The 15,584-nt window shown below is 34.9% G+C and overlaps 1 protein-coding gene across 6 annotated transcripts in view; it reads right to left on the reverse strand.

Annotated features, from left to right (window-relative positions):
* LOC141445982 (frizzled-2-like) overlaps positions 1-15,584 on the reverse strand; it is a 364,823-nt gene that overhangs the window by 160,357 nt on the left and 188,882 nt on the right. For all 6 annotated transcript variants that reach the window (XM_074112295.1, XM_074112299.1, XM_074112292.1 and 3 more), the window contains one exon: positions 14,850-14,897. The gene's annotated coding sequence lies outside the window, so the exon portion shown is untranslated. The remainder of the gene's footprint in view (positions 1-14,849; positions 14,898-15,584) is intronic.

The raw sequence follows: 15,584 nt of genomic DNA on the forward strand, positions 1-15,584 counted from the left end.
TTGGAAGTAGAGGATCTTCGGCCGTAGGGGTTGATGGAGAGAGTGAATAAGTAAATATCTGTTATGTGTGGTGAACTTGTCCAGAGTATTGTCAATGTATCTCTGTGGTAGTGAGTTCCAGCTGAGTTCTTAATAGCTGTCGCTGCAGGTATATCCCAGGTTCACAGAAGCGAGGAGGAGGAGGAGGTGGCTGCCCTTTCCTCCATGACATAGCTTCTTCTCTCTTTATCTTCTTCAAAACGTGGTCTATGTCTTAGAACCTCACACGCAGTTAGGGGAGGTCAAAATATTTTTACTATAAAGCAAACAACCAGAAAAGTTTATTTTAATTTCTCTGTTTTCTTAGGGGCTTCGGTTGCTATAGAGACTTGTGCGCAAGTTTAGGGCTGAACAAGCTTTGTGAACTACTTTTAGGGGAGGCCAAATTATTGAAAAAAAGAAAAGGAAGAAAAAGTTCCTTTTAAACTTCAATACCCGCAACTAATCTCACGATTTCACAGTTATAAATTCTCAATGATGTTTATATTATGTTTTCAACAAAATCTGTCAAAACAGATTGAGTTGTTTTTCAAATTCTACCATGCATAAAAAAAAGATGCTGGTATCACTTCTCTCAAAACTTTTTCATAGCGTTATAATATGTAAATAAACTTTTGAAAATATGGTTAAGTCCTCAGTGCTGGTCATATCCGTCGCAGCACGCATGTTTATTGTATCCCCTGATCGATTTCGGGCTTTCAAGTCCGCTAGTGATGTGTGAGATAGCAAAAATCGAATTCTAACACAACCAACTGATTACTCTACCTCTGACAATGGATGTAAGTCCTAAACCAGTCATAAATACAATAAACATGCGTGCTATGACGACTAAAATAGCGAAAAATAAACTTTCTTTCATCTTTCTTAGTTTGTACTAGAAAGATGATTTTGATATTAAAACTGTCCGGTAGGACAGTTGTATCTAAGGGTTGATCGTTTGATCGTTTGACCAAATGGACTTGCCTGGCTATATCAAAACATTTATACAATTCTTAAATTGATGAACTAGCTTATTTGTAACATTTAATAACCATTGAAATGAATGAAGTTGCCAAAACCTTTGTTTTTGTGCAATAATATACTGCAATAAACAGCAGATTAGTCCTTGTATATCAAAACTCATACTGGCTGACACCTATTCATCGTATTGGTTGCTGACTGGTGGAGAAATATATGTTTTAAAGCAGGGATGAGCAACACGCGGCCCGCCAAGCATTTCTAAAATTGAATTTATTTTATCGACTTTCTCCCATCAATATATTGTTATAAAATTAATTATAATAAAATGGTAGTACATACTGAACCGAAATATTTTTTTATGGCGAGTTACTTGTCGACGACGTTTTTAAACATGCAATACGAACGCGCCGCGTCTGCGCGATTTTTTTGTGACGAGATACACACTTGTCGGTGACTTGTTCAAACATGCAATACGGACGTTTCGTAAATTATTAGTCAGAGTTAATCTATGTGCGGCCCGCAAAAAAAAATTTAAATTTAAATTGGCCCATTGATTAAAAAGGTTGCTCACCCCTGTTTTAAAGCCAACCATAATGGGACAACCCCTTTGTAGAATACTGCAATTTGATTGGCTGTCATATTCTCCAATTCGGTGCAGGCAAGCAGACCAGGATTGTAAACGAAGCTCCTATTGTATTATGTTACCCGGATAGAAATAGTCAATTTTACCCACTTTTCGTGCACTTTTGAACGTCGAATTTCGTTCGACTTTTTCCTTTTATTTCCTTTATTTTCGAGTTAATAGAAGAAGCCCAATTAACCATATATCACCACAAAATACTTAATTATAAAAAGTATATAGTTTGTAACTAAAATAAGAATGCTTAAAATGGAAAGTTATAGAAATAAACGGTATTTTAAGGTAGTATTGTACAACTATATTGATTAAAATACAGTTTAGACAATACACTTCTGTATTTTTCATGTATTTATTACATTGTTCTTTGATAATAAGTTAATACAGCTAGAATAAGTAAGAATAAGTAATAAGTAATTATTGCATATTGTATTCAGCTTAACATACCAATCCATCCTGAAACTGGCCTCGTAACTTATGCAGATGATACAACTATAATTTCCTCCTGGAGGAAATTCGCTAAATTAGCTAGGAGTAGCTAATCCTGGAGACGACGTAGGGAGTGTTACTGGGTAACTTCTCCCCTCAATTAGTGAGTTTGTAGTGGTCAGTTATTGTCATTGTTACTTATAGCGTATCTAGCGCTGGTCTAACTTAACAAATAAATAAATGAAAACGTTAAAACAATTATATTTTTCATTCACCTTTTTGTTTAAACCTGTGCATGAATAGTTTAATACCTCCTATACAATCTAAATTAAATGGGTGCTACTTATTACTGAACAAATATTTTATGCATGAAAATGGCCAGCATATATGTGACATCTAATACATTCTATAAAATATGATACTAGAAGTATGAATGAAATGTTGGGTACTTGCTGATTTGTGTACCTTTTGGCGTTTAATCAACCCTTATACTTAACTTTTAAAACTGTAAGTTTTTGTTAAGAAGATTAAACATCGTAATAATAGAATGGTTCTGATGATGGGCGCATTACGTCATATATTCCTTAAAATTTAACTAAAAACTATGGTTTTTCTGAAAAAAAAGAAGCCTAAACCAAAGTGATTGCTTAACGCACATAAGGTCAAAGTTCAGTCAGTTTAAGTGCCACTTTCAGGCAACCGATAAACTTTAAATTGGGAAATTTTACTCAAATGTTTTATTTTATTTTTTTAATAAAAATTGTGCCGATGATGAGGGCGTAAATGAGACTGAGACTAAATTTTGGCACTTTTAAAGTAAACCATAACCTCTTCCTCCAGAAGAAATGGAAAACTATACTTTTATCCCAGCTCTGAATAAGTATATTCCAGGATATATTTTGGAAAAAATATTTAAAATCCGCACAATTTCCGTGCTTCCTTCTCTCGAGGGGAAGAAAAGTATCCAATTCTTGAGCCAGGTTGAATAGAAATCTTCTGAATCCATTTGGATTGACTTTTCGTAATTGCCGATTATCATAAAAGAACAAATAAGTAATCACTGATATTACTGATCTATCAGTGCAAAATGCCGATATAGTGGAGGAATGTGTGTAAAATAGAACAGTAAATAGCATGAATTTTTTAAAAACTTAGCGGGGCAATTTAGTAAATCAGATGTGGAAGATCTGATGCAGTTTAATTAAAGCAACTATGGTTATGCAAGCGCAGATGGACACCGGTTTTACAGTGCATTGCGAAATCACTCCTTGCAGTCGGTTACGGTGAGCATCTAACCTCACAGAAGAATCCGAATTCCTCGTGCTTATTGCATTATAATCGTGCTTACGTGAAACGGACCTTGGACATAAGCAAACAGAGAATGTAATCTCTCGCTTCTTCCTTTAACTTCCAAAAACTCTCAGATTAAATTGTTCTCTTTTTCTTCAACAAACAAACAAAAAAAAACAAAGAAGCGATTCAGAAATTCAAATGCTCAGAATGCCCCAAGCCGATTTAGACTTTTTGATTGCTTGTATGCTCAGAAAAATCCTGAAAAAAGGACAATTGGCCTTTAAATCTCGTTTTGAATGTCTTGCAAAATGTCTCTTTTAATAACTTGACATCAGAACATATTATTCGAAGAGAACGAACGCTAGGCAAACCTTGGGCCTTGCAAAAAGTGGAGGTTATAGACTTAAGCGGGTTTGTCACTATACTCGTAAACCAGGGTGCAGAGCCTACCCCAAATACAATCTCAAATCTGGGACATTGTAAGCCCTATGATCACATGTGAAATTTAAGCCTGACATTTGTATTCAAACTCGTGATCAGCTATTGATTTTCTGTCAGTTCTAGAGTTCAGCATTGACTATACTAATGTTTCAGCCAAACCCAGACTTTGACATCTGTCCAGGCTGAATTTACATTTTGTATCATTTTTATTAATGAAAAGCATCATAATTATAGAGGAAGTATCGCTCCTTTAAGAATTTCAGAAATTATTTATTTTATAAGAAATACAAATATATAAATCTTATAAATCAGATGAGTTTAGCGAACAAGATGTATCTGAGCACAGTAGGGTTGTTTTTAAATAAAATCCCTAAATTCTCCAAGCTTCGGAATTGAAAAATAAAAATTAAGTTGCTGTTGAAACACATGATCTCTCAGTTTTTCACCATTTTCTTGAAATTTAGTTTTTCCAAAGATTTGGGTAAAATGTAATAGGAAGTCCAACTTTTCTAGCCCCATAACCAATTATTTTTTCGCCATTCTTTGTTAAAAAATGCTTTGTAACCAGTTCTTATGAACTTAACTAAACCTATAACTTGAATGGTTGTAAGTGGGTATTGTATGGTCCCCAGTACAAAGATTACTCCTCCAAATTCCTGAGAGGATAAATTCCAGATATGTATAGTTTTCACGAAAATCAGAAGAATCTACGACCAGCCATAATCCCTAATATCTGGTCCATGGAGATAACTTTCTTCCACTTCAAACAAGGATCAACAAGTTTGCCTCCTGCTGAGAATCTTAAAGAAGGCAGGACAGAAAAGGGTATAAAGTTAAAAGGAAGTTTCCACGACGTAGAAGTTTTTTTTTTTTTAAGCCAATCTAGTTTCAAGTCTCTTAATATTATGCATAGAATGTTGGGTATTAAATGTGTACTTTTAGTTTATATGTAACATCGATAGAAGAGGGGCTACTCAAACTCAAAATAATTATATAAGCTGCAATAGTTGGCTGGGAAAAGAAAGTAGAAATTAGGTTGAACACTATCGTCGATACGTTAGAATAATCGTCGTTACGTACTTCTTCCGGAACTACAAAATAGTTTTTCTTTCCGGTCTGCAAAATTGGTTACTTTTCTAATGTGTTGCGACTTTTGTACGTGCGCTACTAAATGCTTACTAAATACTAAAATATCCTTAAATCCTGGAATATCCTTATTCAGGGCAGGATTTTAAGTATAGTTTCCACATACTAAAAGCCGCAATATACAGGAACATAAAACAGCGCGGTATCAATCTGAAACTATATAAAGACATTTTCCTAGTTCTTTCTTACTTATTTTTTTCTGCTGAAGAAGTAGTTTCAGCTTTTAAAAGAGAACGAGATGGACAAAAAGTTCTACACGAACACATACAACACTATCCCTTTAGGTTAGGTTAGGGATTGGGGGCTTTGTGCACGAGTCTGGCTACTATGGTAACCACTTGTGTACATCTCTCTCATTCTAACACTTTGATTGTGTCTGGATGTGTTTTTATAAGGTTTCTATTTGATGGTATAACGCCACTGGTGTTAGCCCCATACTATTGTTACATGTATATGTGCAGAAATATACATTGTATGGTTCTGCATAATATATCTTCACAACATTCACACGAACAGTTCAGTGCATACAAACGTACAAACAAACACTGCACTAACCGCACAAAATGGAATACACCTATTGAATTCTAATGGTATAAAATGTACTATATATTCGGTGTGTACGCTAGAGTCACCACATGTGTTGTTGCGACTCCATATTGTACGTGCGCTACTAAATGCTTACTAAATACTGAGCTACTAATTATTATTGCTGCAATTATTGCTTCTGCTGTTGCGTATTAATTATAAACAACTATGGGTTGATTTTACTCTCAGATAGTATAATGTTTCTAAAGTTCTGGACTGGCCAGTCACTTTTTCTATCGTTGGCCTTTGTTCGTATCATCTTCCAGTCTACATTTCGGAGCTCTCCTTGTATTTCGTCCAATTCAGTACGTCTTGTGTTACTGGTGACTCCTAGTTTACCTGTACATTGCAAGGAAATCGTTTTTTTATCCGCTTTACAATTTGGAGCGGATATTCAATTGGTGGCAAAGAGTGATTCAAATTTCTCTTATTGAAATTTTGAATAAATGTATGCACTAACCTCCCTTGCAAGTTATGTTTTGGCTAACCGTTGAAGAAATAACTGGTTTTCAAATCAAAACAATATTCTGGTAACAGTTGATACTCCACCTTCTCTTCCAGAGAAGAAAGACTGCTGCAAGTAAAGAAGACACCCTCGAGAACTGGTCTTAACATCTCAAAAAATAAAGAAAGCGAAAGAATATTGAACCCCATATCTCATTTCTTTCAATACCGGTGAAGTACAACGTGCAGCAAGAAATACAAGTACTTTCCATCTCCTGAAACGTCTTAAAATCAAATTTTTCCTCAGAGAATAGGTCCAATAAAATTAATAATTATAATTGACTAGTACTTTTGTGAATTTAGGCATTCTTTCACAATCCATTCTCTGAAATCTCTTTTGTAGCTTCAGAGGACTTCAGAACAAATACTTTCAGCGAAAATCATTTTCTGGATTTAGCACAATCGCAATAAAACTTACCATTACTAAGTAAGAGAAGATAGATCAAATGCTCTGGAACTCTGTTATAACAATTAAATTCAGACGATTGTCTAGCAGTGGAAGTAGACAGAATAGTACCGTGTTCTCACCATCTCTTTTCTAGTAAATAATAGACAACTGGAGCCATCTTTGAAAATATATTTTCTTCAAATCAACTCACGTACCTGCGCAGGTTGCCATGGTGATCTCACCTTTTTAAATAATAATATCCAGTGCAAAGCACTTCTCACCAATTCACTCTATCGTTCTCTAACTTTATATCTGTACAAACTTAATCGGAAGTTGTAAAATTGTAATAAAATGTTTTTTTGGAGGCCGGAATGAGTTCCTCGTTTTGCGAACTAATTCATAACAATCTGCGACTTTTTGCTGTAAGATATTATCTGCCTTTGTTAAGCTTAATTTTCTAGATGCTTGCCGTAATGAATTGATAAGCACATACAATGTTAACTAGTAAAAGCGTTTATTGGACTTAATGTATTGAAGACTTAAAGTGTGGATACATTGTAAGTAGTGATGCTGTAGGAGGTTCGATCCCTGGTCAATACCTTGGTTTATCTTTCGGGTGGTAACATAAGAAATTTATGATCCGCGACAATCTTAATGCTTTAAAGTTTTCTACTCTTATAGGAAAGGATTAGCTTAGTGGTTAGTGTACCGAATTCCCACGAGGAGATCCCAGCTTCGAATCCAGCTGCTGAACCTTAGATTTTCTCTTCCTAGGAGCTTCTTACAGCTCACTGTCCGGTGATGGGCAATTTCCGGAGGCCGGCAGTGCATTGAGAAAACGCTCCTTTAACTGATTATAGCACTAATCTTAATTATTTCACTTTTTCATTTGTTTACCTTTATAAATTTACATGATTTAAAAATAAAATTTTCGCCAATAACTTGGTTAAGGTGACCTGTTAAGGTTCAGCTAAATTAAAATAATTACGTAATAGAAGTTTTGCCGGAAATAAATTAAGTTCAGCCAAAGGAAGATTCAATTCGAAAGTACTTGTAATTCCTATTCAGTCAGGGTCTCCCAATTGTGTGAGCTATATTTAGCTTCTGGTAGCTCCTTTTACTCGCCTTCATTCCCGCAGTCACTATAGCTCCTTCACATTTATAGACAAAGCTCCTTGATTAATTTATAGCCGAAGAGATTTGTGGTTTAAGTGGCAAGTACCACATCAGCTTAAAACTTCTATTTCGGTTTCTCCAGTGTTTACTAAAGTCATCTGTGAAGTGTATCTAAGAAGGAGTGAATCGAGATCTAGAGATTGCTGTTGTTCCGTTAAGAACCCAAGTATTTGAACACATCAACTACTTCTGAAAGCCTTACAGTGAGTGGAAGGAAGTACTATTGTTCTCTTCGTGGAAGTCCTAGGCCAACGCTTTCCAAAGCCTCTCTAAGTCTATTTGGCTTCAGTAAGGAAAAGTGTCGAATCTATCCGTATTAATTACCCCCCACCAAAAAAAAATCCCAGACCGATCGTCTTACTGAGACTTCTCTTTGGCGACTGATTACGTGCCTACAGGGCATTGCGGTTTATGTACGTATTTCGGATGCTAAATCTATACAACAAATCTATATCGGCGACCGAAGTATCAAAGTAGAGAGAAGAAATCGGGTATCAAGCTTGAACTCTTGCTACATGATGAACAGCTTAATCTCTTCTTTAGGCTTAAGTTCCAACTGAAGGCCCTCAAAGTCATGCGAAATGGATGTGTTCTACTCTGTCTCAAACCCAGCATCTCACGAAGAGAGGGTTACATGTAGAATGTTCCATCCAATAATCCAAATCGTATCCTGGCCAAATATGGTTTGTAAATGGTGTGTCTGTTTTTATTTGAGGCGCGTCAACACCTGAGGTCATTGGCGGCCGGAGCTGTTTTCAGTGCACTGCCAGTCTCCGGAAAGTGTTCTCCCATTGCAGACTACTTCTTAGCATCTCCATGTAAGTAAAAAATCTGAAGCTAAATGAACCGAACTGATTCACTCCGACTACCGATAAGAATTTCAAACTTCTAGAAAAATGAATTAGGAGTGTACTACAAGAAGAAAGAATTTGCAAGCACTTTTGCTTAGTGTAGGTAAACATAATTTGTGTACAGGTGAGGATGCCCGTTGTGCAATCAGTTAAAAAGCTCTAAGGACACCGCCTTTTTCAGAACACGCTCGCTTCAGCATTTCATGGTATTTTTGATAATAAAAAAAAAATTATACTTTTTAAACTAATATTAGAACATGTTTCTAACCTTGTTACATAGAGCATAGTTTAATGTCACGAGCCACAAAAAAGGATCTAATTTTCTGGAACGAATGCCACGCTCCTGGGCATGTCCACGCTTCTGAACTCTTCCATTGACCTGATTGTTTTGTTTTGTTTATTTTGTGGTCTTTTTTAGCCATTTGTTAGCAACACTGAAGAATGTCTTTTAAGCACATACGATATTTTCTTCTCTAAATTCAAACAAAACCATAAACTTTGAACACATTTCTTTATTTCAAGTTAAAAATAACAAACATTATTGAATGAATAACTTGGGATGTTATTGTTTGTATGTTTGTAAAGTGAAGAAAAAAAAAAAATTAAAACAACCACAAATCTATAGGGGGACCACCCTGAATGTACTAGAATTTCTCGTTGTCTATTTAACAGTTGTCTAAACAATTCTAAGTGAACTACTAAATGGGTAGGGCCGCTATTTAGAAAGAAAGATTTACCCAATTTGTTCTGATCGCAACATACTGCATTCAAAAATGCATCCCAAATAATAACACTTATAAACCAATGACTGAATGACAAATACCGAATGGCAAATGTCCATTTTAACGGACAATATCCATCTGTTGTAGAGAACAGCTGTACCAAACGCACACATCCTGAGATAATAACACATGTATTTACTAAAATGGTTCCATGAAATCCAGAAAATTTTGCTCATATACAGGGTGTTCCAAGGTATATGGATAAAGACTTTTTCTCGGAAACTAAGATATGTAGCTAGAAAAAAACTAAAAAGTACGTAACCCCTTAGTATTTTTTTGTTAAAAATCCAAATTTAATTTGTAAATTTTTTTCGGTGCTTCCAGAAGCGAGATACAGGCACCAACTTTATCCTTATAGCTTGAAACATCCTGTATATTGAAGAGACTAACTTCGTTTGCCTAGCCACAATACTACTAAGTAATGTAAAGTAATTTATTTATTTATTTTATTATTAAATTAAATGTAAAGTAATCGCCTCTTTTTTTCAGGCGGGGCTTAACGTCCAACTACCATTTACTAGGTGTCGTGGACGGAGGCGACTAGCAAACGTACTTTACTATTTCTCATTTAACCATTAAATAAAATCCAAGGCCAAGACCGGGAATCGAACCCAGTACCACAATGCATATTAGCTTTGCAGGTCTCGCCTCTTAACCTGCTCGGCTACCGTGGCGCCTTAACACAAAAATACTATTTATTACCAGGTATAGGTCTGGTAGATATGAAGCGAGAAGGTTATGAAGCTTAGTTCGAATACCCGGGGTACAACTACTTTTTATTTGTTAGAAAAAAAAACAAATGTTAATAAGCTTCCGCCCACGATTCACTAATATGGTAGTTTGACGTTAAGCCGCGCCTGAAAAAATAGGCGATTACTTCAAGATGTTCTTAAATTGTGTTTCCACTGGTATTTTATGTTTACGTAACCTCTGAATTGAAAAACCATAAAAATATAAAACTTGTATTTTAACCCAAAACATTAAACGGAAGTGGAACATTGCTGAAGCGATTTCTCTAAAAAGAAAAGAAACTCCCAACGATTTTTAGATAATGAAACATCGAAATCTTTATAATTTTTTATTTGAAACTTTTTCGAGAATTCTTTCTTTTTTGGGGAGAGAGAAGCTTGAAACGGAAGTGGCGTCTTGTAAGCTACACTCTAAAGCACCTATTTGGAACATGTTTCTATTCCACGGCATAAGTAATGACAAGTAACAATTTCAAATTTGAGTTAAATGTGAATTCTTCGAAAGTTATTTTTTCCAGTTTTCTCGAGATCCGCTTCAAATCGTTACCTCATTTCTTGACATTCGCGAAGAATTTCGACTCTATCTTGGGGATGTTATAGAGAAAAACAGATGTAGCAAAAAATCATTGCTTAAAGGAAATCATTTTTAGCGTTAGTAAAAAGGATTTCCTTAATTAAGAAGACTTTTTTATTTTCTGAATTGGAAATGGATTTCAGAGTCCTTAGCCTTCCTTCTCAGTCCATCTATCGCATTGAAGCCAACATTTATTAAAACTTGAAAGTTGGCAGAATACCATGAGAATGTTTCTAAGAGAGTGTTACAAAACAAGTTTATTTCTCTCTCTGGATGTTAACGCAAGCTAATTGGTTGTTCGTTATGTGAGTGCAATTGTAATTAATTGTTTACCATTCCTGGAACCATCTTTATTCAGCAAAGTATCAATCGACATCGATTTATTAACAATTACAAGATCGACAACGGCATATCAAAGCGCTTGTAGTAAACCTTATACATTCAATCTGGTACATCATTTACCATTGCAAACAGGTTGATCTTAACTGATATTAAACCGAAATTCTGTTCACTCTTGATTGGCTGAAAGCAGTTGATGAGTGTATCTTATCTAATTAGTACTCACAATGTAGACTTGTCTATCTCTAATTAAATTAATTAGCAAGAATAATGAATAGATTTTTTACGATTCACGTCATGAAACTAGTACCATTATTTATTTTATCTTCTTTGTAAATATTTAAGCAGCTGATCGTAGCTAACAGACGACTATTTTTTTAGGTAGCATATTAGCCTTTCATTGATTCATTACTAGCCTTTTCTTACATTCTTACCTTCACTTACCACTTGTGAAAAGGAAGTATTGGAATAGTGCACATTTAATTTGAAAAATCTATGGTAGTGGTTAAGACGTAAAGTGGCACCCAGCTGGTCAGCCGGTTTTCTATAAATTTGGGATTTTAGTTCTTATTAAACATTTAGCTATTATTCTTATTATTATTAGTTAATTATTACTAGAAACGCACTTAAAAGAGATGCGTAACTAACAAATCATTATTTTAATAGTAATCTGCTCTCAGTTTCACAGACTTATTAAAATAGATAAATAACCTTTATTTTAAGTATGTACAATAAATACAAACAAGAAGTAAAGTATGTTTGCTAGTCGCCTCCGTCCCCGACACCTAACTGGTAGTTGGACGTAAAGCTCGCCTGAAAAAATAGGCAATTTTACTTTACTACTTTACAAACAAGAAGTGCCAATATACAACACATTATAACCTACATAACAGTGGTATGTGGAGGGCTTAAGATGTGAAGGATACAGAATGCAGAGGAAAAAGGAAGGAAAAAACCTGCAGCTAGTGGAGAAAGTTAGAGAAGGATGTGTTGTAGTCTTTTGTGTCTGTATGGAATAGAAGGAACTGTAGGGAGGCTGTGTCCGTGGCAGAGTGGATTAGGATGGCAGTCTAGGATGGAAAGGAGTTTCAGTAGACGATTTTGGAGATAGGAGTGTACGGGAGATAATGGACGCAGTCTCGTGGAGTGAGTCAATTCTTGTGCGTCATGGAGAGTCTGTCGTAAGGCTGAGAAATCTGTTCTGTGTTGTCCAGGAGTTTCTTGATGTTACTGTTACAGGTCAAGCTCCAGACTTATTAAATTAAATTTTTATTAATGGAAAAAACGTGTATATATAATTTTTTGTTCAATATTTTTATATAGTATATGTTTTAATTGGTAAAGTATGAAATTGCGCTCTCTGCCTAGGACACCTATTTTAGTAGTTCGACGTTAAGCCTACCATGAAAACGATTTCTTAACACACCACAGTGTGTAGTAAAATACTTTAGTCATCTCAAATTGAATATTTCCTCTAGTAAGTTAAAAATCGAAAATTCGCACGATTACAATACAAAATTAACTTACGAATTCTATTCAGAGCCAATAAATCAACTAGACTAGTGTTTTCAGTGAAGGATAAGAAATGAACAAAGACGGTGAATCCGAAAGGTTAAGAGGCAGTTTTTCCGTGTCTGAAATACCAAACTGAAGAGCGAAAAGCCATCAATAATGCTCACCTTAACCCTGGTGAGTTCACTGTCTCTGTCTAGCCTTAGGTGGAGGTCCATAGCCACGATATCACTGTATCTCTCTCTTCCACAGCCACACTCACACACTGTTAGTCCCTGCTGTCACAGTATACCAACAGGATCTCTCTTAGTCTAGGCAGTGAGGGTCCCTGTGGCAATGAGTCACCCTGCACTGCATGGAGTACAAACACGCACGGGTTACCCATGCCAGAGTCTGTTCTCTCCAATTTCAGTTTCAGCCAACGTCCTACAATCACAATGTGTTTATCAAATTTTTTTTTCTCTTTTTCTCTTAGGGGACGCTTTTCTTCCCTTTTTTCCTTGTTTTTTTCTTTTAAAAAATTGTTTCAGCTAACTTTTTGTTTCTTTCTCTTTGCTGAAACTTTACATTCCCTAGTTCCTCCATTCAGGTTACTCCAGGTTGTTTCAAACTGTATTCCAAGAGTTCTGTTGAGGTAGGACCAGTTATTGGAAGCTGATCGAGGAGCCTGATCGAGGTAGCTCTCAGTACTAACTCTCGGATTACAGCTCTATTTACCACTCTATAAGTACCATCAAAGCTTGCATTTTGATACGCTATTGGACTCTCTCTTTTACTTACTTCCTTATGAATATATGTTTTATGCACTCGTTAGATAATTGGCCTATTATTGCACCAAATTTGATGAAGAAAGATCAACCAGAAATCGAAAATATTTCTATCCATTCTTACAGGTACTGCTAATTGCGCTTACTTAGTTAAATTTCATTTCTATTTTAACACAATTTAGGTCGCGAAAAAATTTACTAATTTTACGAGAGAAATATATATTCAACGTGTTCTGTGAAATTTTCCTTATCCTTTTTTCCCCCCGTTTTAAAACTGAAGCTTTTCTTTATGAAGATTTATTCAATTTATAAACGTCATAAAAGAAAAGCACACCTTTTCTAGTGAAAATATAGAAGTATACATTGCACCTTCTTTGTATACATGAGTCTACTCTACATACATTTAGAGAAAATCTGCCTAAAATGATTGGCTTTATTATATAAGAACTGGGCAGTCTATATTTGACTCCCTTGATAACAGCGTTTGTTCTCTCATGTGACTCATAAAATGAGTCAACTTACAGTCTAAGAAATCCAGGTATGATTGAGTAAACTAGTTAATGAGCTAGCGCTTATCTGTTTCTAGCTACAATTGTACTCATTGACTTCTTTTGCAGCCTATTTGCATGATTTGTGATTTTTTTTTAGGTCCTACGGCAAGTTTTTGTCGAGAAAAATTATTGCCTAATTGTAGGGATCTCTCCGAGGTTTGAAATAAAACGCTTTTCTTCAAAATTTGAAAACTACGTATTTATTATTTCTAAATTATTGTACATACAAATTTATCTATTAATATAAACTTTGAAAAAATCAAATTGAACTTTGAAAATTGAATGACATTATCTAAAATAGCCTGAATCATGGTCCAGCAAATCTAGTACTTAGCGTCTCAACAGACTGATTTAAAAATGCGCAAAGAATATTATTGGTGAAAGATGTAAAAGAATAATGCACTACAAAGGAAAAATGAACTATTATATTTTAAACGAAATTGGTTGTTTTCACGCGCTTGATGGAAGAAAGATTCCTTGCTGTAATGCCCTGGTAGTGGGATCAGCATCACATTTTGATATAAAGTAATCTGAACTTGTTTTATGGACAACATGGAAATCTACGAGAGGCCATGTTACAAATACTTTTACTAATAGAAACTATTATTATTATTATTATTATTATTATTATTTATTTATTTATTGCTTAAAGAAAACAAGGTTCTCCAGCAAGGAATTGACACAAGATACGAACATACTAAAGAAACATTAAACCAGGATAAAATAAGTGATTACTCATAATATGAACATAAGTAATTATTAATATAATAATGATTTATAAGTAATTGTTATAACCAGTGATACCAAAATGCAAGTTTATAAATGATTAACGATAAATAGCCTAATAATTATTAAATGAAAATAATAAACGGAGTAAACAATAAAATTACCAATTAAAAGAGTGGAAAAGTAAAGAGAATCTATAAAAATAAATGGACCAAACGAGAGAAAGAAATGGACAACTTGACGCACACAAAACTAAGAACTGGTTAACAATTTCCTGTATTCGAAATTTACTTTTGCTGTTAGAAACTAACAGCAGGACTGTAGCTTTCTGACTAGACGATTCGGCTCTTTCTTCTCCTTGTGTCGCACTAATGTAGTTATTAATAAAGCTCATAGTTACCTTTCACTCCTGGAGAAGGCACGGGAGTTGCCGGCACGTGAAGTCCACCTGAAACAAGTACAATTTATTACTCATTTTGGAAATAGCACATTAAAGACTGCAGCTAAAGTTCACTTAGGATTACACAGGCTGGAATGTAATGTCGTTCTACAGTAAGGGACTTACTGCTTTATTGGTGAAGAGTATTTCCAGAGAGAGCGGGAGAGAAACTAGAGGAACACAGGACTAACGAAACGACTCTGGAAAACAGCTTATTTAGTTTTGGTTTCAACTAAGTCAGGACGACAGGCCAATTAAAGGTCTATGAGCTAGGTGACATAGTAGACACATTAGAAGTGAGATAACAGGAACACTCCATAATCTGGAATTAAAGGTGGAATTGGGAAAGAGTTGATTAAAGTCGCTTTAATTGAAACTGTACAACAATAGGATACAAATATGCAATTTAAATTCCAAATTGGAAGAAAATCGATCCAGCTGAAGTGCCACTTATGCCGACTCTTTTGTATCGATTTATAAATTGTGTTTTTAACGATTTTTACGCGAACTTGCGGTAAGCGAACGGGCGTATTATTGTGTAAAACTCCAATTTCGTTTCACTTAAATAAGGGAGCCGTTATTATATTATTCACAATTGGAAGATTTAAAAGAATTGCAGTTTGAAAATCAAGTTAAAATGTATCAGATTAAAAAAAAAAATGTTTAACTAGCGAGTGTGAATAAATTCATTACAAA

This window comes from Rhodnius prolixus, unplaced genomic scaffold, assembly GCF_049639745.1.
Source record: "Rhodnius prolixus isolate KJV_2025 unplaced genomic scaffold, Rpr scaffold_1, whole genome shotgun sequence".
NCBI classification, from domain to species: Eukaryota; Metazoa; Arthropoda; class Insecta; order Hemiptera; family Reduviidae; genus Rhodnius; species Rhodnius prolixus.